Consider the following 23,558-nt stretch of genomic DNA (forward strand, 5'->3'; position numbering starts at 1 on the left):
TGTATTTTGCATAAAAGGATATTATAGGATCGACGCTGACATGCGCATATAACCTATTCACCAGTGCTGTAATATTTCATTTCTTCTGACACATATCGACACGAGAAATTATATTTAAATTTAAAAGGAGCCCAAGTGGGATAGAAATTTGAGTCTGAACCTGTTGAACAAGGCTTGTTTCATTTTGGGCTATAGCATTGCGGCAAGGCCTGGGCGAAAGGGAACACCTGTTTGCACCCATCAGATACCAATCACATCTTCTCTCTCCAAACGAAAACAAAATACGAAAAATGTCGGAAGTGTATCCTTCTAATTTTCTATTTAGATACATGTTTTAACTTTAAAGTAATTATATGTATCTCATTTATTATTGGTATCTGCGATGCTGGTACCGTTTTGATGCCATTGTGTAGCTTTTGTGGAGTTATTATGAATATCAAATACATGCCTTGAAATATGGACTTGTGAAAGAACTCATCATTGAATCATTTGCATTTAAATTAATGCATATACCATTTACTTGGCGTGTATGGACATATTATCCATCTACTTATACACACTTATTATGGACATATACAGAGTTTCATTGTACCTTATTATTTAAAAAAATACCCGTGAAGATCCGGGCTAGAATAGGCATTCAACAACCCATGCTTGTACGAAGGCGACTTGGCTCGCTGACTTGGTTGATGCATGTCATCGTATCCCAAATGCGTAGATCGGTGCTCTTGATGATAATGACTAAATTGTTTGGTCCAGACTGGATTATTTACGAACCACCGTCATATAGCTGGTATATTGCTGAGTGCGGCGTTAAACAACAAACAATCAAACAAAATCTATATAATTATTAAACACCTTCCAACAATGATAAATTAAACTTATATTTTCTAAATATTCTGTTATATTTATAACATAATTTGATTCATAATTTAATTATTGCGTTGCTTTCTTCCCTGTCATTCAATGTGCATGTTCAAACCCCTAAACTTTTAATATTTTATTTTTCATAAATGGCTACGTTAGTGCGTTGCCTAGATCTCTCGTTACCTACTCACAAGAATAGATTAAAATAATTTGTTTTACTATCATATTTCTGTTTATCTAATTCATAATACGAAATTGATAATTCATTTATAATAGTATAGATCATATTCGTGTATATCACTATCTGATGCTAAGGTTTTATTTCAGAAAATATAATTAATTCAAAATGTAGAAAGATACACAATTTGCCATTATTTGACTTTTAAACTGTACAACGTATGATATAATGATCAGAATGCCTGTAACGGGTAGTATTTAAGAAAGAAATATTTGTCGAGAAGTCCCGTTTTTCAGATATGCCCTTCAGTAGTATTATTGCATATCTCCAGAGAGAGGTTTACATTGTAGTTCTCATTATTTGTGGATAATTCAAAAAGCAACATAGAAAATATATATGCTACCATGACGAAAGAATACAGAGTATACATAACTCGCAATTCTATATATTCAGCAAACAGCCCCAAATCGAAACTCTACAACATATCCGATTACATTATAATCAAGTTGACTGGTGTGTACATTACTACAGTGAACATGTACATGATCGTGCCCTAATAATCAAATGCCGTAATGTCAAATACTAATTTATTATTGTGTGATGAATTTAACTGGATCAGTGGTAACATGTGATATTAATATTCCATCAATTTCTTTTCTGGTTGGTCCATCCATGTCTACAAAATGAAAATAATACAATTAAAATGGAGCATAGAACAATTCTTAATTTCAGGCTAGAGCTGTGGAAATCTAGACTTTCCCAATCATTATAGACTTGAGTTGGTCTCATGTTTTACATTATTCTCTTGGGTCAACGTCACAGCTCATACCATACACTAACAAGACCAGCTTGCCCCCCGCCGGAGCTCCCGGATTTTGGTTATATCATCTAACATGGCCAACTCTGCTCTTAAGTAAACAAGAACCTAATCAGCGAGGGGTCCTGTATCATCCCTGTGTGGCTGCTTATAAAAATCTGATATCTTTTCCCAAAGACCTGGTTAATAATATATTTTCTGCTGAATATTCGAAACAAATAGAGTGAGTTGGTTACTGTACATATGTATACGGGTCTATTTTAAATGACTGCAGCGCTCCATTATGAAAACAATTTGTTTTAACGCCGCTCTCAGCAGTATTCCAGTGATATATGACGGCGGTCTGTTGTATATGAAATATATGCAAATTGAATCTTGAATCTTGAAAGTTGTAACATTTCCGCAAATAAGTATTACATGCAGTATACAGTATATCAACTGCAATTTACTGTATACATCAGTATACAGTGTGTCGCGAGCTCTGCGCTGGGCTGGAGCACACATTTCCTACACCTCTCCCTTCGGCAAACACATCACGAGGGTTGCAACGAGGTCACAGGTCAGGCGTGCACTTGCAGTTGTCTAATACGGTCAACAGTAAGATCTTCCGGAAGACCACTTCACTGGAGGTATGTGGATTATTGAGGAGGTACTACGTGTTTGGAACTGGGAGTTGAACACTAAGCACTTTTAGAGAAGAGCTCACAATAAAATGTTATGGACTCGCGGACGGACTTGTGTTTTCATTTCAAGACGTACATTTATCAGGTTGAACTTCCTAACTGTAACAATAACTGAACTTTACGCCTTTTATACACATTTGTGATGGGGCGACAATGCGACAAGAGACATATTTTGACCTTGAAAATGTCGCGTTACGGCAAAGTCGCCCTTTTGTAAAATAAAGAAAAGGATTATCAAAGAGCGACAATGCGAACACGCGACAATGCGACAAATGGCCAATTGTCGCGCTTTTGTTAATTTTGACACGTTTTGCTTGTTTTTGAAAAGGCGACAACGAGACAACGTCCCTTCCATAGTAATCCGTGCAAATAAAACTGAGTAATGAAATAGAAGTCTGACATGCCAGTTAAAAGATAGAGTGTTGCAGCTTCTGATTTCATAGATCTTCAAGAAGGGTTATCAATAATGGGATGGGTGATGAGTTCAACTGCATACGCTGTGATTAACAATAATGCTCCGAGTCAATACATTTTGTCAAATGTATGACATGTATTACGTGAATGAACATATTGTTTATACTCGTCCATGTTTTTGACGGACAAAATAATTTACATGCTCGGTAAAACTGAGGACGGGCATCATTGTGTGTTTCCGTGCTTTGTTCAGGTGAACAATTGACTTGTCCTTGCATGTGTTTGTGACGGGTGCCACTTGTGTGGCAGGATACGCTCACCTTTTCCCGAACACCCATTGGATGACCTGAACCACTTCGGATTTTTATCCAACATCAGTCTGATACACCATGATATAACTGAAATACTGAAATACTGTACAGTTGAAAATGATGTTTAATGCGATTACCGTAGTGTGTTACTGCAACTGTTCATATTTTGTGCAGTGATGTAATATGTAAAAGAAAACATATTCAATTATCCAATTGATTTGAATAGAATATACTTGCGTCAGTGTATTTTATTAACGCCCCAAATCGTAATTTAAACACATAAAATAACAGATCACGCATGGTGCCTTGACTTACTACTAGATTTAATGGGCCACCCCGGAATAAAATAGTTCCCCCCAAAGCGAGGAACATATGTTTTAGTATGTTTACAAGAAATATATTCCAAACAATATCCTCATTAGATGAGAAGATCTTTTACAGAATTACCTCAGTAAGTCAATTACAATGACAGAGCGTCGTAATACATTTACATCAAGTACAATACGTCAAAATGGCCGACACGATAAACGTGACGGGAGATATTTTCGAAGTTGTTAATTAACCTGTGGCTATTTCAAGCCTTTGGCATCACTGATCAATTGGTCGATCATTGAAAGGTGATTGTGAAGATGTGTCAAATAGATACTAAGGTAAATTCATAGATTTCTGTAAATTGTCACTGCGACAGTTTGGATTTTTTTTCGTGTTTTTTCTCTCTGGGATGGGTTGTAGCGAGGGTATCCTTAAATGGGCTTGCAACCACACTTCTATATGACTCGGTACCAGGGAATTCCAAGGGTTTTCCCCAGGAATGTGGAAGTAGTCAGTGTTTACGCCTTTTCAAGAATACAGTCACGTGAAGAACGTCATTTGCCGACCTCGCGTCCAAGTCGTATATCTTGTAAACTTCACATTAAAAAAATAGTTATTGTTATAACCAAATGAAACACAACCCATTATCCGATAGGGGTAACTGTACATAGCCGTTACCACAATAAACTTAGTAACATTGTTTGGTTTGACTTCTTGGCGCGTGTCTGAATTCCATTAACATGTAACATATCCTAAAACTAGCTTATCAGCAAATCTCGCTGGACTGCCCGCGACAGATACTAGAGCAAGGCATGCCAGAAATACGAAACCTAAAGCTTCCGAAAGAAAGCCTTGGACATCACGTGCGTCGGGGGACCAGCGCCATCTGATTGGCCGTTAACAGTTGTACAAGGCGGAGCAAAAAGCATCGTTTTTCCGTCCATTTTACGCTTGAAAAACTCGACCCTTTTCTGGACACTTTCTAGACGCTGACCAATTAATCAATTTTAATTAATTTTTAGTCGTTTTTCCGTCCAATGACCATATACGAAAAAAACCGACGTTTTCGTGTTTGCAGTGATTCTTTTAGCTATGCACGTTTGCGTTTAGACGGAACCCAGTATGCTTGGTGGGGAGAGAATGGGGATGTGTGTGTGTGCAGGTACGATTGTGGATATATGCATGTGAGGACTTGTGGTCGTTGGGGTGGTTGTCCTTGTATTGTTCTTTTTCACTATTTTATTTTTAGTGTTTCCTTTCTAGCAATACATGACTTTAGTGTCTCTTAGCTGGGCATTAAACATATCCAACAGAAATACATAGTATTTTACATGCTGTGCAATGTGTGACACTTAAATGAAACACATTTGCTTGATAACGGTGTTAGAACCTACACCGAAACGTGGCTCTTAATTATTATAAAGAAGTTGTTCATCCATAAATTCTTATCCTTACCTATCATCTACTTCTGTAAAGAAACATCCAAATTGGTGAACACTTAATTATACTCTTCAAACAAAAGAAACGCAATGCGGATAATTTTGGCCATAAATGCAAAATTAGAGTACCAAGAGGTGCAAAATGAAGAGGTTTAATGTGTTATAGTGTCGGTGACAAATTTCCCGGATCAAACTGATCACAACAAGGACATGCAAACCATTAGTTAGGAAACACGTACGATTCGGAAAAACCCAGTGCATTAACAAAAGGGCCATGGAGCTGCATGTACTGCACGTGCAGCAGTACTATGAACGGAATTAAAGTGCAGCTTTTTTGATTGACTGGCATCTGCGTCAATCGAACAGTGACAGTTCAACAACATGCCAAGATTAACAGAAGTGCAAAGAAACAACGTCATATGCCGTTTGCAGGCAGGGGAATCCCGATCTGCTGTTGCCAGGGTTTTCAATGTAGCGCCCAGCATCATCACAATACTCAAGGTCGGGACGACCGAGAGTAACCACCCCGCCCAAGATCGCTACACCCTGCGCCGCCTAGGCGAAAGGGGTAAAAGTAGAGTAGCGCTTTGAGCATGCGCCTGTGTGGAAATATAAATAGGACAATTATTATTATGTTTATCATGGCTGGGGCATGTGACCAACCGAGGAGCATGTGATATTGCATACAAGGGACAAACAGATTTGCATCAGTACATGCATATGCAAGATAAACCACAATAGGTGACATCACGGGGGGTGTCCGACAGAACAAAATACATCTAGCAAGGGTTATCATGTATACAGAGACATTTCTTTTCACTCCACCCAGAAGACTGTGACATGTGGAACACCATCTTCCCTAGGCAATAGAGTTAACTGACCTTTAAAGTCCAGTTTCCACCCTTGCCGAACTAAGCTGGAATATTGGGCTCGATCGTAGCGCCATCAGTGGTTATTGCGAGTTATGTGCCTTCTAAACCTCTCCTATGGACCAATCAGATTCCATCATTTGCATTTGTTTCAAACAAAATGGCGGCGCCAAGTCAAGACGATCTGATCGATAATCAAGATCTACATTGTGATAAAACTGGTCTTACCTCGCGAAGTGCATCAAATCACGCGAACACCTTGATTAAAAACAAGAAAAGGTTTGAAAAATATCTGTTGACCACGAGTTGGCGGTGCACATGTTTTGCAAGTCTTGCAATCGACCGAAATCTGCGCGACAATTTACGAACCGGATTTCGATTTCGTTGCGCGATTGTGATTGGACTATTCATAGAGTCCAGCCAAAATATAACTCCATAATACCAGCCTAGTTCGGCAAGGGTGGAAACTGGACTTTTATTGTCAGTTGACTCTCTTGCCCCGGGAAGATGGTGAAACACTACAAGGACCGATACTGGCTGCATATTCTGAAGCCCATCAGCTGATCAAAAAGCCAGGACTGGTGATGATCTGCATTTACTTTTATTTGATTACATCACATTGACTGATAGATGAAAACCTGTTCACTTTGGTTTATGTTCCGTTAGGGACATGCATGAGCGTCATGGTCGCACACCTGAGCATACTGCAAAAAACCTGGAAAATCCTGCCAGACTAGTTACACAATATTTCATTGGTGTGAAACCAGGAAAAAATACATAAGGTGGGATGTTTGCCATTCATCACTTTCTCCAACAGAGAAGCTTTAATGTACATATGTGCCTTATTCTTTTATTTTTTAAAGATAACATTCACTGATAAATATATGAATACCTCATCACCTTAAGTGCAGCGCAGGTTTTTGTGATTAAACAAATAAAAATATCATGTCCTGTTAAAAAAGATATCAAATTCGTATTACAGTTTTGTTTAGCGATTAATTGCTTGGCAACAAAACACTTAATACACAAAAACAATGTCAATATGTGAGTTTAGTGTGTACATGTTATTGATCTTATCAATGTATTAGTTATTCATGTATTACTATAAATTAAATAATGACATCAAATAGTCACTTCATCGCATAAATGATGTTCAAAGATAATAAATGAAGATTGATCAGCTGCATTGTGTTGATGCATTGATAATTTTTAAGGGGCGATACACATAATCGTCGTGGAAAAAATAACTACTTAATATAACAATAGAACTGAAAATGGTAACAGATGTAAACAGGTGCAAATGATTAAGCATTAACAAATCTATCATCAAAACGCAATACTGGAGGTAGTTTTATTATGAAATAACTTTATAGATGTCAGGTGACATTGCCCTACAGCATGGCCTAAAAATCAATGAATGTTCGTATTAGAAGAACAAAGAATTATTAAAATATCCCAAATTCGATATGAAGCTAACACTGAAAACATTTACTTTGTATTTTATTAATACATATATCACACTATCTTATCATGTTCAACTAAGCATGAATCATTTTGAAACACATTTTGCCACGCCCATTTTCGCGCACCTGTTGACATGGAGGGTGATGATTGCCTGTCGACGATATCTATGGACGTATTGCGTGGGACACAGTAATCAGAGAGAATACAGAATCATCAGCATGTACATCACGATAACATGAATCATATCACTCAATATTCACCATAATATAATATGGTGATCCGTATATCAACAAGCGTTCAAATAAAAGAGAAACTTGCATCTGACATGTTGATCTGCTGTTGATCGTCTCCGGGTCACGGGAGCATACAAGGTCATACGTACTTAATAATATGCCAATATTATCGCCACATTGTTATTTCATATAAGTGGTGATTACTGATAATACAGAGTTACTGTGTTTGTCTTATTCGTATGAGCAGATTTTTCCTGACATGGTTCATGTCTGCCGATAAAAACTGCGAATCTTTACACAGTTAAAAATAATATTTCGGAGGTATGCTTATTGAAATCAGTTTGCACAAATCTAACTATTTAAACAGGTTCCTCATATGAAACGCATGCCACCTTCAATAAAGAAATTCCGGTAAATTCAAGAAAAATTACAATTTATGTTCGCTTTGGTCTTAACTACTGTATGTTTGAAAATGTCCGGATATTTTAATATAATAATAATGTGTACTTATTCATAAGAATAAATGTGCGAAATATTGATTCATTCGTCGCAAGTGTAATGAGGAATCGACTGCCCGAAATCACCCACTCTCTTTCCAGCGCCTATTGCTAAAACAATTCAGCAAGCTGAAGGTTAAAGGCGTCTGTTGACCAACTGTTGAACGCTTCGTTTGGTATCCTTCATCTGTATGCAAAGTCGAAAAATCTATTACAATTATAAGATATGAATATCTTAATTACTTACTCAAATGAAAACCACTTGCAGGTAATGTTTTTTTACATATCAATAGCAATATATAATTCAAGTATATTGCCATATAGAATAATTTAATGCCTTTTTTCATTTATAGCTGTTTCACCTTTTGAAAACAGAAACACAACAAACACATTCGCCCTTATGTGTTTGTGTTTGTGACGGGTGCCACCGGTGGGTCAGATACGTACACCTTTTCGCAAATGCCTTGTATCATCACTATTGCTTGTGATATAGTCGGAATCGTACTACAGACTCTGCTGTCAGTAGTGGTTTCTTTTATGATTATGGAGTAAGTGAGTGAGTTAGTTAGTTGGGTTTTTAACGCCGCTTTTAACAGTATTCCGGTTATATCACGACGTGTCAGCTTAATGTGGGAGGAAAGCCCGACCTAATGCAGGTCTCAGACGTAAACTACTTCGGTGAAACCCACGAGCACGGGTATGGTGCTGACAAACCTGGAAACATAATCGGGGCGAACCGGGATTCGAACCCACAATCATAGGTTTCTGGCGTTCCCAATTGACGCAACTCTGCACAGCGAATCGTGGCACCATAGACGACTAGGCCACCCGTGCCCCCTAATGATTATGGGAAAAGTGTTGTCACTTATATCTGCAAAGAACCTGATGTCAACCTTTGCTGGGCCTTACGAAGCCACCATCACCCAGCTCACCTACTTCTATCATGACTCTTATAATGACACTTGAATATTGGACCCAAGCCACCGATGAAGACACTGGCTAGTGTTAGACGGAGTAATGTGTCCGTATGTGGAATCGAAACCCTGCGCTTCTGCGTATTGAGCCAAAATTAATACCATCGTCCCTTTCTGAACAATAAACCAGATTAAACAAAAGTGTGTTTGCTGATTCACACCGCTGATATTCAAATTTTATATTCGAGTTTTGACCAGACAATCCAGGGATTGATATTTTGAGCAACGATCTAAGCTGCATGGAGACAATGACACGCTATCAATAAAGACAAGCATGGGTTGTTGTGGATCTATTCTAAACCAAAATCCCCACGGATGTTTCAATGGAATACACAAAACTTGAAATGTCATAGTTCATACGAATTGGGGGCACGGGTGGCCCAGTCGTCTAAGGCGCCGTGTTTCGCTGTGGGAGTTGCGTCCCTTGGGCACGCCAGAAACCTATGATTGTGGGTTCGAATCCTGGTTCGCCCCGATTATGTTTCTAGGTTTGCAAGCACCAAACCCGTGCTCGTGGGTTTCACCGAAGTGGTAAACGTCTGAGACCTGCATCACGTCGGGCTTTCCTCCCACATTAAGCTGACACGCCGCGATATAACTATCATCGTGAGTGGAGGCGTGTCATTTTCTCTGATGAAAGTCGCTTTTGTGTCTCCCATGCAGACGGAAGAGTCAGAATTTGGCGGCGTCGAGGTGATCGTTTCGCTGACAATAACGTTGTGGAAAGAGATCTATGGGGTGGACCTAGCGTCATGATATGGGCAGGGATTGGACTTAATGCGAGACTTGGACCCATGTGCTTTCTGAATCTTGGTCAAGGTCGGGGACACGGCGTCACTGCTCAGCAGTATATCGACCAAGTGATCAGACCCCACGTTGTTCCATTTTTTGCACAACAGCAAGAACGCATTTTCCAGCAGGACAACGCTCGTCTCCATGTTGCCAGAGCTACTATGGTCTTTCTGCAACAACACAACATCCGTGTTCTACCGTGGCCAGCCCTCAGCCCTGTTCTGAATCCCATCGAACACTTGTGGGATGAGGTTCAAAGGCGTCTGCACAATGTGCGCCCAGTCCCTACAACTGACGATGAACTACGCACAGCTGCTCTGGATGTGTGCAGGAGGATCCCTAGGGCCTTCACAAATCGTCTGATCCACTCAATGAACAGGAGATGTGTGGCAGTGGTCAATGCTAATGGTGGTCACACCAGGTATTGACTGACATTCGGGCTTGAACCTAAACTGTGTAAGCCCTTAACATTTGAAAAAAACAATTATGTCATCTGCCTTTTAATCCATTAAACTGTCTTCAGTCATTTTTTGGTCAATCTTGCCCTATTAGTATTTCTTGTCTTTACTGTTGAAAATAATACCTTTTTAACCAAAGGGTTTGATGTTCGTCTCCAGAACGATAATATTGCCTGCTCTCTTCTTAGTTTCATTGGGAGTTCTCCCGTTTCTACTTGTAGTGCTTCTAGTGAGGTGACTGTTGCTGCGCCTGTGACCAGCATTTGGGGCTTTTTATTGTATTCTGTCTAGGCGGCTCAAGACAGTATTTGATGCTGAGTGAAAGGCCACACTACCATAGTCAATTTTTAATCTGATAAGAGATTTGTAGAGGTCCAGCTGAGTGTCCTTCGATGTGCCCCAAGATGTGCCTAACATTTCCCGTAATACGTTCAGGTCTTTTTGACATCTGTTTTCCACATATTCTATATGTTTGCGCCAAGTGAGGTGTTGATTAAGGATAATCCCAAAAAATATCGCGAAGTTTTCGAATTTGATTGGTTTGCCTTTATGGAGACACGGGGTATCACAGCATCTTTCCCCCGGCGTTTGAATAGAACTCCAACAGTTTTTTTCACTTGGAAGTGAGAAATCCCCATTTATTGCACCGTTGATCTACTCAGTCCAGGGCTGACTGGAGTTTTTTTCTGATTTGTGAAATATCTCTGTGCTTTATCCAAATTGCTGCGACATCAGCGAATTAAGTTTGGGTGGGAGAGTTGACATGGTCAAAAAGATCATGATGTTAAACAGGGTTGGTCTTATAATGCTGCCTTGTGGCGGGCCATTGTCCAGGGCCATAGGATCAGATCGATTGTTCCCTATTTTAACTCATAGCGACCTGTCTTGCAGGAAGGTGTCTATGAAGTTTGCCATGTTTCCTTTTACTCCATTTTGTGCTAGTTTTGTTTTTGTTTTGTCATGCCATACCGTGTCGAAGGTTTTGCTGACGTCCAGAAATACTCCGGCTAGGTATTGTCTGGATAATTTAACTTTTTGTATTTCATTTTCCAGTCTTAGAATGTGATCTTGACACGAGTGTCCCTTCCTGAAGCCACTTTGGTCAGGTTTGATGTGGTTGCCAGTTTCAAGGATATGCATGAGCCTTTCGTAACCATGGCTTCCATAGCTTTGCAAATGTTTGAGGTGAGTGAGATCGGTCGATAAGAATTTGGTTGGGTGTCGTCTTTCCCTTGCTTTAGAAGCGGGATAACTGCAGCATGTTTCCATGCTTTTGGGACTTCTCCTTTGGACCATATCGTGTTATACAACTCAGTGAGTATTCTTTGCTGCAATTTGTGTTGCTGCTGACAGATGAGAAGTGCTCGGATAGAATGTTGGCCTTTTCTTTGACTGTATGTGTGTTGGCTAACTTTGCATTTTTGTGGGTGTACGCTTACCCCTGATTGCATGTATTTTGCTCCAGACTGTTTTAGCATTTGTGTTCTCATTTAGAGATTTGCAGAAGGTCTGCCATGACTCTTTTATCGTCTATGAGCTGTCTTTTGTCCTGGCTGCTCGGACTTATCCCTTTTTGACCTATTTAGGGCTTTCTTTCTCACTCTCCTAGCTTTTGCTATTTCCCTGTCCCACCCTGGTACCAGAGTTTTGCCAGTTTTGTGGTCTTTTTTTTTAATTGATTTTTCAACTGCGGCAATAATTGCTGAGGTGAGATTTTGGAAGATCAGGATTATCCGAGGCAATTTCTGAGGACTTGAATGCTATACATTTCTTCTTGAATTTAGGCCAGTAGGCCTTTGTATAGGCCCATGTGGACTGAGGATTGGGCTGTTCCTCTAGTTGTTGTGGGCTACCTATGTACATGTAGGTGAGTATACGAAGGTGATCGCTTCCCCAAATGTCATCATGGACTTGCCGTTGGCAATGTGTGGCGAGGTTGTTGGTGGCAGTTGTGAGATCATTTGAACTCCACCTGATGTGGACTTGGTCATAACGTGTGTGACTGCTGTTGTTCAGTGTTATGCGATTGTCGTCCTCAACCCATTTCTCTACCATTTTGCCGTATTTGCATGAATCATTCCTGTCTTCCCAAAGAGGGATGTGGGCATTAAAGTAACCAAGGATTATCCCATTTTTGCCTACTATTTGAGCTAGTCTTGTCAGCTCTTCCGTGTTCGTTTCATGGGTAGCCCTGTGATATATGTTAGCTATGCGTAATTCATTGCCATTTGCCAGTTTTAGGGAGATTACTTGGGTTTCAGGGTTTCCTACGTTTGATTCGATATTTTTGGAGGAACAGCGTCCTCCCTTGTTGCCAGGCATAAGACTTTTTCTGTCTTTTCTATATTGGGTGTACCCAGGTAGTGTGAATTTGGCCTTTTCACTGAGTTTAGTCTCCTGTATTAGAATGACATGCGGCTTCATCACCTGTTTTTTGACATCATTCAGTTCATTGCCGTGGCTCTTAAGGTCATTTGCGTTCCACTGTAGTAAAAGCAAGTCCATGATTGTTTATAGATGAGCGCTTATTGAGTTTTAGGGCATGCTCCTTTTTAGAAGCTGTTTCTTTGTTCCTTAGTATTTCATTATTTTGGAAGCCAGTTTGAGGATGCAGGTGGCTTTGGCTTTGACACTGATATTTCTGCCTGTAATTTGGATCAATGCCGTGGCAATGAACTCTACAGCTTTGTTTCTGTTCTGAGCCTTTTGTTTACCATGAGCTGGTGTTTTCTTTGCCAGACTGATTCGTTTCCACACTTATTTATTCTAATAATATTTTTGTGCTTGAGCTCTTTGGCAATATCTTGAGCTGTTAGGATCTTATTAAGAATTGAGAGAAGTCTGCGCTACGTTTTCCCCTTTCGTTTGTGGTCTTCTATTTTGTTGTGTCTTCGACTCTGATGAGACCATTCTTTGTCGTTTCTGTACTATTTTAGCCTTGGGTGGGCTAGATTGTGGCTGTTAAGCATGTGTAAGCATGCCTTGAGCCCATAGGGCACCATAAGCAATATGTTCTTTGTTTTTAGTTCCTGAAAACGGTCAGGGACATTTAGCGCGGCTTGACCATAAGTCATGTTGGCTGTTTTCTTTGGCAGTTTTTCTGGTGACCAGAGTGAAGGGATTCCCTTCATTTGGGTTGGACTGACCCTTTCGAGAACTAGGCTGGTTCTCTTGAGAGTTGGGCGGACTCTCAACAATTGTAATTTCTGGACATAAGACAGCCATCGCCATTTCCAAGATCATATTTGTTAGTCCCAGGGGCCTTGGTAATTGACAACCTTGCAGTTTAAGCTGGTGAGCAAACCGAGCTTGGTAGGCGCGGAGGGTTGTGTACAGTACGGACCTGTGACACAACTGAATTTAACAGTACAGCCGTAGTTGTGTTTTTAACAATCCACGGATTTCTGCGTAATAAATAAATAAAATTGATTTATGGTCCTATTTAGTAGTTTTATTGGATCTCCCATACCCAGGCCAAGACATCAAAACAAACAGCAAATAACACCGCTCATTAGCGTAGAGTACGTACTTCCTAAAAGCAACAGTGTTTTCCTAAAAACAACACTTAGGTTATATCAATGTTTATTCTGTTTGCGGAGTAGATGTCATCAAAATGGAAGTCCTCACCCAAGCAATGGTAATACTACCGGATGTCCATTATGTAATTTCTAATTTTGGGGTGACATATTGTTCTCAGTAACGTTAATGTGGAAATAGATAGTTGATTGGTGTTATATTCAAGTTGGTATTTCCGCTATTCAAAGTGTGCAGTAAGGCCGTCTTATCAACTGTCATTTCTGAGACATAAATGTCCTCTCTCATATTTTTTGCATTTATAATTAACTCTAACGTTAATTTCAAGATTTACAGTATATACTATTCAAAAGAAGTTAAAGAACACCCGATTCTTTCATATGATTATGGTAAGTCATAAGAGAAAGCGATATCTAGAGTGATGAAGCGATATCTAGAGCGAGAAAGCGATATCTAGAGCGAGAAAGCGATATCTAGAGCGAGAAAGCGATGAAGCGAGAAAGCGAAAGAGCGAGAAAAGCGAGAAAGCGATGTTTCCCACAATGCCGTACATTAAAACGGTTTTGCTGATACTGAGTGATCTTCCTGTAATTCTCATTTCTATTTTGCCTCTTATAATTAGATTTTTGTAGTAGATAAATATGTTACAAATACATACATCTTTTTTTTCTCGTTTAGTTTGTATATACACACATGTGTATTTTCATGTAGTGTATGAATTAAGCAAGATTCACAGACTACAAGAGAATAGTCACTGTTCCTATTTTCATTTTGTTAATAATACACCCTCCCCCCCCCCCCCCCCCCCCCCCCACACACACACACAACTTTGTGGCCAAACTAATTATTATGTCTCTCCATTGGTGTAGTTTACACAAGTACACATATCAACTGTGGTAACGCCAGGGGTAGCCTAGAGGTGAAAAGCGTCCGCTCGTCAAGCGGAAGATCCAGTTCGATTCCCCACATGGGTAAAATATGTGAAGCGCATTTCTGGTGTTCCCCTCCGTGACATTACTGGCTTATACTTAAAAGCGACGTGAAACCATTCTCACTCACTCACTCACTCACTCACTCACTCACTCACTCACTCACTCACTCACTCACTCCAGGGTTATACTTGTAGATTTGCACAATCCAGGAGACACAATTTAAACTTACATCAAATGTCAAAAAGAATATTTACGGACAACAGTATGACACACTGTAACATCATATACAAACGAAAAGTTATAGAACACCCATATTATTATTATTATAAGATTGTATTTTTGCAGAAATAATGACTAATTAACCATAGTCTTTTTAACTTCTTATGAAAAGTATTTATTTAGATTTTAACCTGATTTGTTTGGAGCGTTTTGCCATGATCTGCCACGCGCTTTCGGCGTGATGTCACATACAACCGAATAGGGCCGTAAATCAACCAATTACATTTTACCCACAACTCTGTGGATTGTTTTAAAATCACCTACGTCTGTACAGTTAAAGTATGTTTTAAGTAAATAGTGAGAAAGGTTCAACCCAATTACAGCAGATATCACATGCGGTCCCTATAGTGGCCAAGAGGGGATATTGCTTAACCACGAGAAAGCGATAGAACGAGAAAGCGATGTCCCCTCTCGGCCAACATAATCTTCACGTGTCTGCTTCAGCTGATCGTATTGAGAATACTACTGCATAGCTAATGTTCTTGAACCCCGTCAATAGTGATTTATGGTGGACTATAAAAAAAGTTATAATGTTATGACAACGGCATTTGCACACAAACACAAACCTAGAAACAAAACAAGGGCGAACCGAGATTCGATCTCATGATCATAGATTTTTGGCACGCTTAAGCGACGCAACTCTGCATAGCTAATCGCGGCGTCTTTGACGACTGGGCCGCACCGACAACAATCTAAACTAGAAAGCGTGTGCAGCTACTTACACTGTACAGATACAAAGTCCTTTGTGCACATGGCTTGGTGATAGATATAGGTGTTACCACCATTTCTTCATTTCTGTATATGGGGCCAATGAGAAAAATTCAACATGACCGCCATTTTCAAGAGGGGTTTTCAGTTTAGGGTCTTACTTTATATATCTTCCAAAGTTTTTGATTAACAAAATTACATTTAAATTAACATATGTTGTAAATGCCTTTAATTTTATTTTTATCGTTATTGTGTAATTGTTGAAAAGTTCGATTTTCAAAGCCTACAAATTTTTAATAAGGGGACATCGTAATGTTGTATAATGATATGAAAAACGTAACGAACAAGTATTTTATATAACAGAATACATTTCTTTATTTCTTAAAATGCAACCTTATGTTTTTGTTAATAAACGTTACAAAATGTTTCGAGGATATTAAACACATGAATAGTTCTATGGTGCTTACTTTTCTCTAAAAATATGTTTCGTTTTGGACAATTTAGTTTCTGTAAATAATTTGAAACAATAATCGACCCCTTTACCACTAACGGGTAACGGTCAAAGTCAAGTTCATGCAACTGTCGGGAAAGTATTTGTAAGTATTATCCCTGTTATAAACCAAGGAGTAAAAAAACAACAATACATATTATCAATACTTACTCATACCACCAGCTAAACAACAAACATAGTATTTGATGAAAGTATATAATTATTTTGATAACTTGAAATATTAGACTACGTACAATAAATCTTTAATCTTAAAATGAAGCTTGTATTAGGGCCTACGTGAGTATATGTTTTACTGTCAGCCAGTGTGTGTTTACCGCTGTTATAATTGCTGGGCAAAGCGGAAAAAAATCGCAAGGAGAGAGTCTGAATTGTATTCTGTTTCCACAAGCGTGACATGTGCTACTATTGATCAACATTAAAACTAAACTAAAACGAAATTGGTTTCAGCAAATAACTTCATAAACTAGTTTTTTTCATTCTTTTTAATACTTTCTGCTAGGAAAGTAATATGTCTTGGAAAAAGCTAGTGGTTCGTGAAGTTGGTAATTACTGTAAACTTCTCATGTAGAAATAGTTTCTTAATAATTCTTTGGTGTAAGTTAACCAGGAAACGCACAGCCGACTGGTCGATCAGTAAAGATTGTATACATGCATGGGTGGCCCAGTCAAACAACTTACAGAAAGACGTAATTCGAGCATGGGGACATTTTACGATAATGACAGGTACTAACGTCAAAGAAGCTAAAGTATGTTTGTTTGTTTGTTTGTTGTTTATAACGCTAATAAATTCGATGCTGTAGAAATAAACACGTTCGTGAACTTCTGGATTTTATGTCATCTTCTAATAACTATTTATGGTATACGTTATACGAAGGTATATGTTACGCCTCTTCTGTGTCACCAATGAAAGTGACTATTGAATACATCCATTAACTCATCTCTTGAAGTGTACTTACAAAGTCTACGCATATTGTAACCAATTTTGTAACATTTTGTCTCTATTAGCTATCACACTGACTTCAATATGAATTTAGCCTTCCTTTGTACAATGTCATTTATACGTTTATGTATACCAGGAATAAAATACCAAATAATTTAATTTTTTTAATCAGTAAATGCACTATGAACTTTTTCTGGTTCATCAATCACTTGGGGGCACGGGTGGCCCAGTCGTCTAAGGCGCCGCGATTCGCTGTGCAGAGTTGCATCCCTTGGGCACACCAGAAACCTATGATTGTGGGTTCGAATCCCGATTCGATCCAATTATGTTTCTAGGTTTGTGAGCATCATAACCGTGCTCGTGGGTTTCACCGAAGTGGTAAACGTCTGAGACTTGCATCACTTCGGGCTTTTCTCCCACATTAAGCTGACACGCCGTGATATAACTGGAATACTGTCAGTAGCGGCGTTAAACCCAACTCACTATTGTTGTTCTACAGTTGATATAATTGGACAAGAAGCCAGTCATCCAATATATTGCTTTTGAACATTGTTATATGTTTGGCATAACTGATACTAGACAACTGTCGTTCATTCGACTTGTGTTGATTTCTACGATGTGGACATAATGTCAAATACCTACACACTGAATAACCATAGCAACGAGTGTCCTCGAAAATTAAGTCATTATGGATATGTGAAAGGACCTATTTAGAAATGATATTCTAACTCTTATGACATAACTCCCAGTCTAATTGCCTCATATTATACTTGTGAAACAGTATCTACAGTACAAGTTTAAACCAGAAAGTCTCATTCCTCTGATAAGAACGTTATACCAAATTCTCGTTGGGTCATTTTTCCCGGTTGTGAAAAAATACATTCAGGGCGACTTCAAAACAAAAAGTTATAAAGAAAAGTAAAATGTGTAATATTCTTGGTCATCAATTCATTTCAATGAGTGAGTGAGATGGGGTTTAACGCCGCGTTTAACAGTATTCACATTCACATAATGTGTGAGGAAAGCACGAAGTGTTGCAGATCTCAGGCGCTTACGACTTGGGTGAAATCCACAAGTAAGGGTATGGTGCTGACAAACCTAGAAACATAATCAGGACGAACCGGGATTGAGACCCTTCAATGAGTGAGTGAGTGAGTGAGTTGGGTTTAACGCCGCTTTTAACAGTATTCCAGTTATATCGCGGCGTGTCAGCTTAATGTGGGAGGAAAGCCCGAAGTGATGCAGGTCTCAGACGTTTACCACTTCGGTGAAACCCACGAGCACGGGTATGGTGCTGACAAACCTAGAAACATAATCGGGGCGAACCGGGATTCGAACCCACAATCATAGGTTTCTGGCGTGCCCAAGGGACGCAACTCTGCACAGCGAATCGCGGCGCCTTAGACGACTGTGCCACCCGTGCCCCCCCTTCAATGAAGATCACTTAAAACTTCAATGCCCACCCAAGGGATTGTATTTATCACATTACATACAACTACAGTAAATACTTCTAGAGCTGTCATGATCATTTTTGAGTACCGTATTCGACGTAATAAGCGCCCACGGCGATATTTGTTAATATACTGGCTAGTGAACAATCCTAATTAGCACCCCTTCCGATTGATAAATATACACAAGGCTATTTATTCGTGCATAATACGTTTGTTATATGCACCCTTAATTATGGGCAATTAAATTCTGGAAAAATATATCTGTCGTTTATAAACATTTCAGCATAAACCACGAAATTTACGCTCTTTGAACTCAAAAATATATATTCTAATAAGAGCCCCCTATTTCTAATTTTGATAGCGCCATGGGCGCTTATTATGTCGAATACGGTATATGACGGTGAGAGTGAATTTGACTTTCAGTATCCGTCCAGAGTATTTCAAGAACATTCCTAAGGGCTATCAAACTTGTAAAGCAAACAATATTTACCAAGATGGAATACGGCAAACATAACATTTAGCAACGAGAATATAACAGCATATACCTTGATCTTCTACTGATATCATAAGATTGTCTCTCGGTGCGATGAAAATAAATGGATCGAGTTTTTTAAACATATGTTGTTCCAATATTTTGTGAAAATAAAGTATGAAATATACCAATTTTCAGGTGAATTACACGCTTGGTATATTTAGCCCCTCACCAGGAAACTGACTCATTTCATCCTGTCTACCATAAGCATAAACTAACGAAATTGATGGAGAAGTACTTTATATGTAATATGCCTGTAATTTCCAGTGTGAGAATGTAAAAAAATCAGTTATGTATTGTTCACCATCTCTACTAACAACCTGAAGCACAGAAAGCCATTACAAATCAAAAATAGATGACAGGTTTATCCTTGAAATACAAAGTCCTATCTATAATAGGAACTTCCTTTCAAGTTTCAAGAACTTTCCCGGGAGGATTCATGATCAGATGAATTAAGTGCTTCCTGTCGAGAAGAACATTTCAAGTTAGAAAGAGGCAAAACGGTTCTGGCATTGCCACATCGTCGATACTGCTTCCGTAGGTTGCATTGCATTCCACGATCTATACGTCAATGTGTCCCTAAGTGACTTAATTACACTTCAAGGGACCCTATACAGATTACACTTATTAAACATGGGCACAACACGAAAAATAATGACACAATATCTATAAATTGTAAGCACATTGGGCACTACAAAAAGATGAAATATGCATTTTCTTAGACAATATTAATATCGATTTGTTTTTGTTATCGTCATAGCTACGCAGCCCCCTCCATAGCACTGCCAGACAGTATAACTATAATAGATGTCACGTGGGGTGTACACCACAAACACACATCATCAATAACTATCGCAATGCGCAATGTCATAAATATATGGGGAAAGTTTTTGTTTACGTCGCATCCCGGGGTCCATGTTTGTGGCAGAGGTACCGCAAGTCCCATTGGTCCCTAGTATTGTGACCGCCTCCGTGGTCTAGTGGTAGAGCGTCCGCCCGGAGAGCGTCCCGGGGTCCATGTTTGTGGCAGTGGTACCGCAAGTCCCATTGGTCCCTGGTATTGTGACCGCCTCCGTGGTCTAGTGGTAGAGCGTCCGCCCGGGGAGCGGAAGGTCCGGGGTTCGATCCCCGCCCGCGTCATACCAAAAGACGTTAAAAGATGGTACTTGTTGTTACCCTGTCTGGCGCTCGGCATTAAGGGGCTAAAACAAGGACTGGTCGGCTCGGAAGCAGTATACTGTGTCTGAGTGGGGTATTCATGTTTAACTGCGGCATGGTATCTCAGTGGGCTAGCACTATAAATCGGCATCAGTCCGGACTAGTACAAGCAGCCACACACACACACACGTGCATGCACGTCGCTATATAAGTGCGACGTTAAACCAAATTTCACCTCACCTCACCCTAGTATTGTGATCGTCCTTTGGCTGCCGATGATCTATAGCCTGTTTTAATAATATACTGCCAAGTTATAGTTATTACTTTGTACTGCTCTAGTACTAGTTTTAAATACAAAACAGTATATAGTTATTATACTCTCCATTGTGGACAGGGTTCCGTTCCACAAAACGATCTTAGCGCTGAGGTGATCGTAACTCCCATACTTTTTCATAGGTTTACGGGGGGCACGGGTGGCCCAGTCGTCTAAGGCGCCGCGACTCGCTGTGCAGAGTTGCGTCCCTTGGGCACGCCAGAAACCTATGATTGTGGGTTCGAATCCCGGTTCACCCCAAATATGTTTCCAGGTTTGTCAGCACCATACCCGTGCTCATGGGTTTCACCGAAGTGGTAAACGTCTAAGACCTGCATCACTCCGGGCTTTCCTCCCACATTAAGCTGACACGCCGCGATATGACTGGAATACTGTAAAAGCGGCGTTAAACCCAACTCACTCACTCACTCACTCATAGGTTTACGACTGTCATAGCGCTACGATCGCTTCGAGGAACGGAACCCAGGTTTGTAGAAATGATCAATGTGGAACTTGTGCTAATCACAATATAGCTGAGATATATAAATGTTAAATTACATTTTTTTGTTTTATTTCACTTATTTAACTCACTCGCTGTCAGGTCGTAACTGTGGTGGTCTTATGCAATTATTATGTTTGTTTGTTGTTTAACGCCGCACTCAGCAATTATTATGTACAGATAAAAATAAATAAATGCAGCAAAGAGGCTTTGGGTGATCCTGGCACAGTCAGGCTGGCCAGGCTCATCCTCATCCCAGGGCCCTTGACCCCTCTACACAAAGCCATGAGAGCGAATGGGACTTCTACCGGGAAGCGCTGCCAAGTCGAACCCACCAAGAGAATGTGTGGACTCCCCAACACTGCAGTCGTCTGCAAGGTGAGAGTCTGTATTGTATTCTCTTTCCACAAGCGTGACTTGTGCTGCTATTGATAAACATTAAAACTAAACTAAAACGTAATTGGTTTCAGAAAATAACTTCATAAACTAGTTTTCTCATTCTTATCAATACCTTCTGCTAGAAAAGTTATATGTCTTGGAAAAAGCTAGTGGTTCGTGAAGTTGGTAATTACTGTAAACTTCTCATGTAGAAATAGTTTCTTAATAATTCTTTGGAAACTCACAGCGGACTGGTCGATCACACAAGATTGTATACATGCACGGGTGGCCCAGTCGTCTAAGGCGCCGCGATTCGTTGTGCAGATTTTCGTCCCTTGGGCACGCCAGAAACCTATGATTGTGTGTTCGAATCCCGGTTCGCCCCGATTATGTTTCTAGGTTTGTCAGCATCATACCCGTGCTCGTGGGTTTCACCGAAGTGGTCAACATCTGAGACCCGCATCACGTCGCGCTTGCCTCCCACATTAAGCTGACACGCCATGATATAGCTGGAATACTGTCAATAGCGGCGTTAAACCAAACTCACTCACTATTGTTGTTCTACAGTTGAAATAATTGGATAAGAAGCCAATCATCCAATATATTGCCAGGCTCATCATCATCTCAGGGCCCTTGCCCCTTCTACACGAAGCCCAGAAAATGTGTGGACCCCCCCCCCCCCCCCCCCCCCCCCCCAGTCGTCTGCATTAGCCAGGCTGGGTACTCTCCCAATGTCTCCCAATGTCAGCCAGTTGGGAGGTACCAAACCTAGGGCACCGAGAACAATGAGGAGTCGGACAGCCTGTTACATGGGATGCAGGCGTGACATTTCGAAAGCGAGATCCGCATGTTTGCCATGTTGTGCCATGACTGTTGTCCATCACTTCAGGGGACAGAGAATCCAATGATATAAACTATTTCATTGGATTTCTCAAAAAGGACAAGATCAGGTTTGATGTCCTGGATATGTCTTAGGCTGTCTACGGGCCTATATGTTAAAGAACTTTGTAACTATCATTTCCCATGAAGCCCTCTACATATTCTGGGTCTGGATGGACCTCTGAGTCGAAGCCACAAACAGAGCTAAGAACGGAAATAAAAGGATCGAGTCACTCCATCATGTCGCTTAAGACACTGTGTGGGCTGGGCAGCCACTGACAATGTGTTGGACAGTCTCATTAAATTCATTGCCTAACCTACATTTCGTGTTTACAGTTTGATGCAAAATCACACATTGACGGTTTTGAGTGGGTTGGGACAGACATGAGCCGCGAGCAGAAAGCCTTCTGTTTCACTTTTCAGGCCAGTCGACTCGGGGTTGCGGTTCACAACACTGCACATAAACTCAACGCAGTGGCCGTTTGGAGAGCATTCCCTTAATAAACGAGGCTTTGTCGATTTGATATGGCACTTCGTTTGGTTGACACCGATTTCTGTACCGTCCAGCTGTATAAAACTATCTACAAAATCAACATTGACGTTGCGAATATGTCCCACGTCCTTGGCTTAAGAAACCCTTGGAATGCCTTGTTTTCATCATGAGTCTTGTCATGCTTCACAAGAGGATCATCAGACAAAATAATGTGTGCAAAGGTGAACAATAACATTCTGTCACGAAGAGCCTCCATGTTCATCAAACTGCGCCCTCCTAGTATAATTGGTAAATATAGACGATTGAAGGAAGGAAGGACGAGGATGGTGATATCTATTGTCTGACATGATGGTACGTGTGAGGCGGTCGATACGCTGAATCTCTTGTTTCTTACATTCAACAACACCAAAAGAATATGAAAAGTCGGGTACAGCATAAGTAATTAGTGGCTTTGACTTTACTGGGAGCGTTAAGCTCTGAAATACAAATGTTCCTACGTCTACATTTCGAAGACTCTTTATATGGGCATTCAGGAGTTAGCCCCTCACCTGCTTTCCTAACTGCAAAAATAGGCCTGACCTTCCAAGAGATGGTCAATAACTTCTCAAAATGCGGATCGAGGAAGGGAGGGGTCCAAAATATC

At 40.1% G+C, this 23,558-nt stretch overlaps 1 protein-coding gene across 1 annotated transcript in view; it reads right to left on the reverse strand.

Moving 5' to 3' along the window:
- Positions 1 to 23,558, reverse strand: part of LOC124148095 — a 46,946-nt gene that overhangs the window by 15,309 nt on the left and 8,079 nt on the right. The gene's annotated exons all lie outside the window — the stretch shown is intronic.

This window comes from Haliotis rufescens, unplaced genomic scaffold, assembly GCF_023055435.1.
Source record: "Haliotis rufescens isolate VD_foot unplaced genomic scaffold, xgHalRufe1.0.p SCAF_7, whole genome shotgun sequence".
Classification (NCBI taxonomy): Eukaryota; Metazoa; Mollusca; class Gastropoda; order Lepetellida; family Haliotidae; genus Haliotis; species Haliotis rufescens.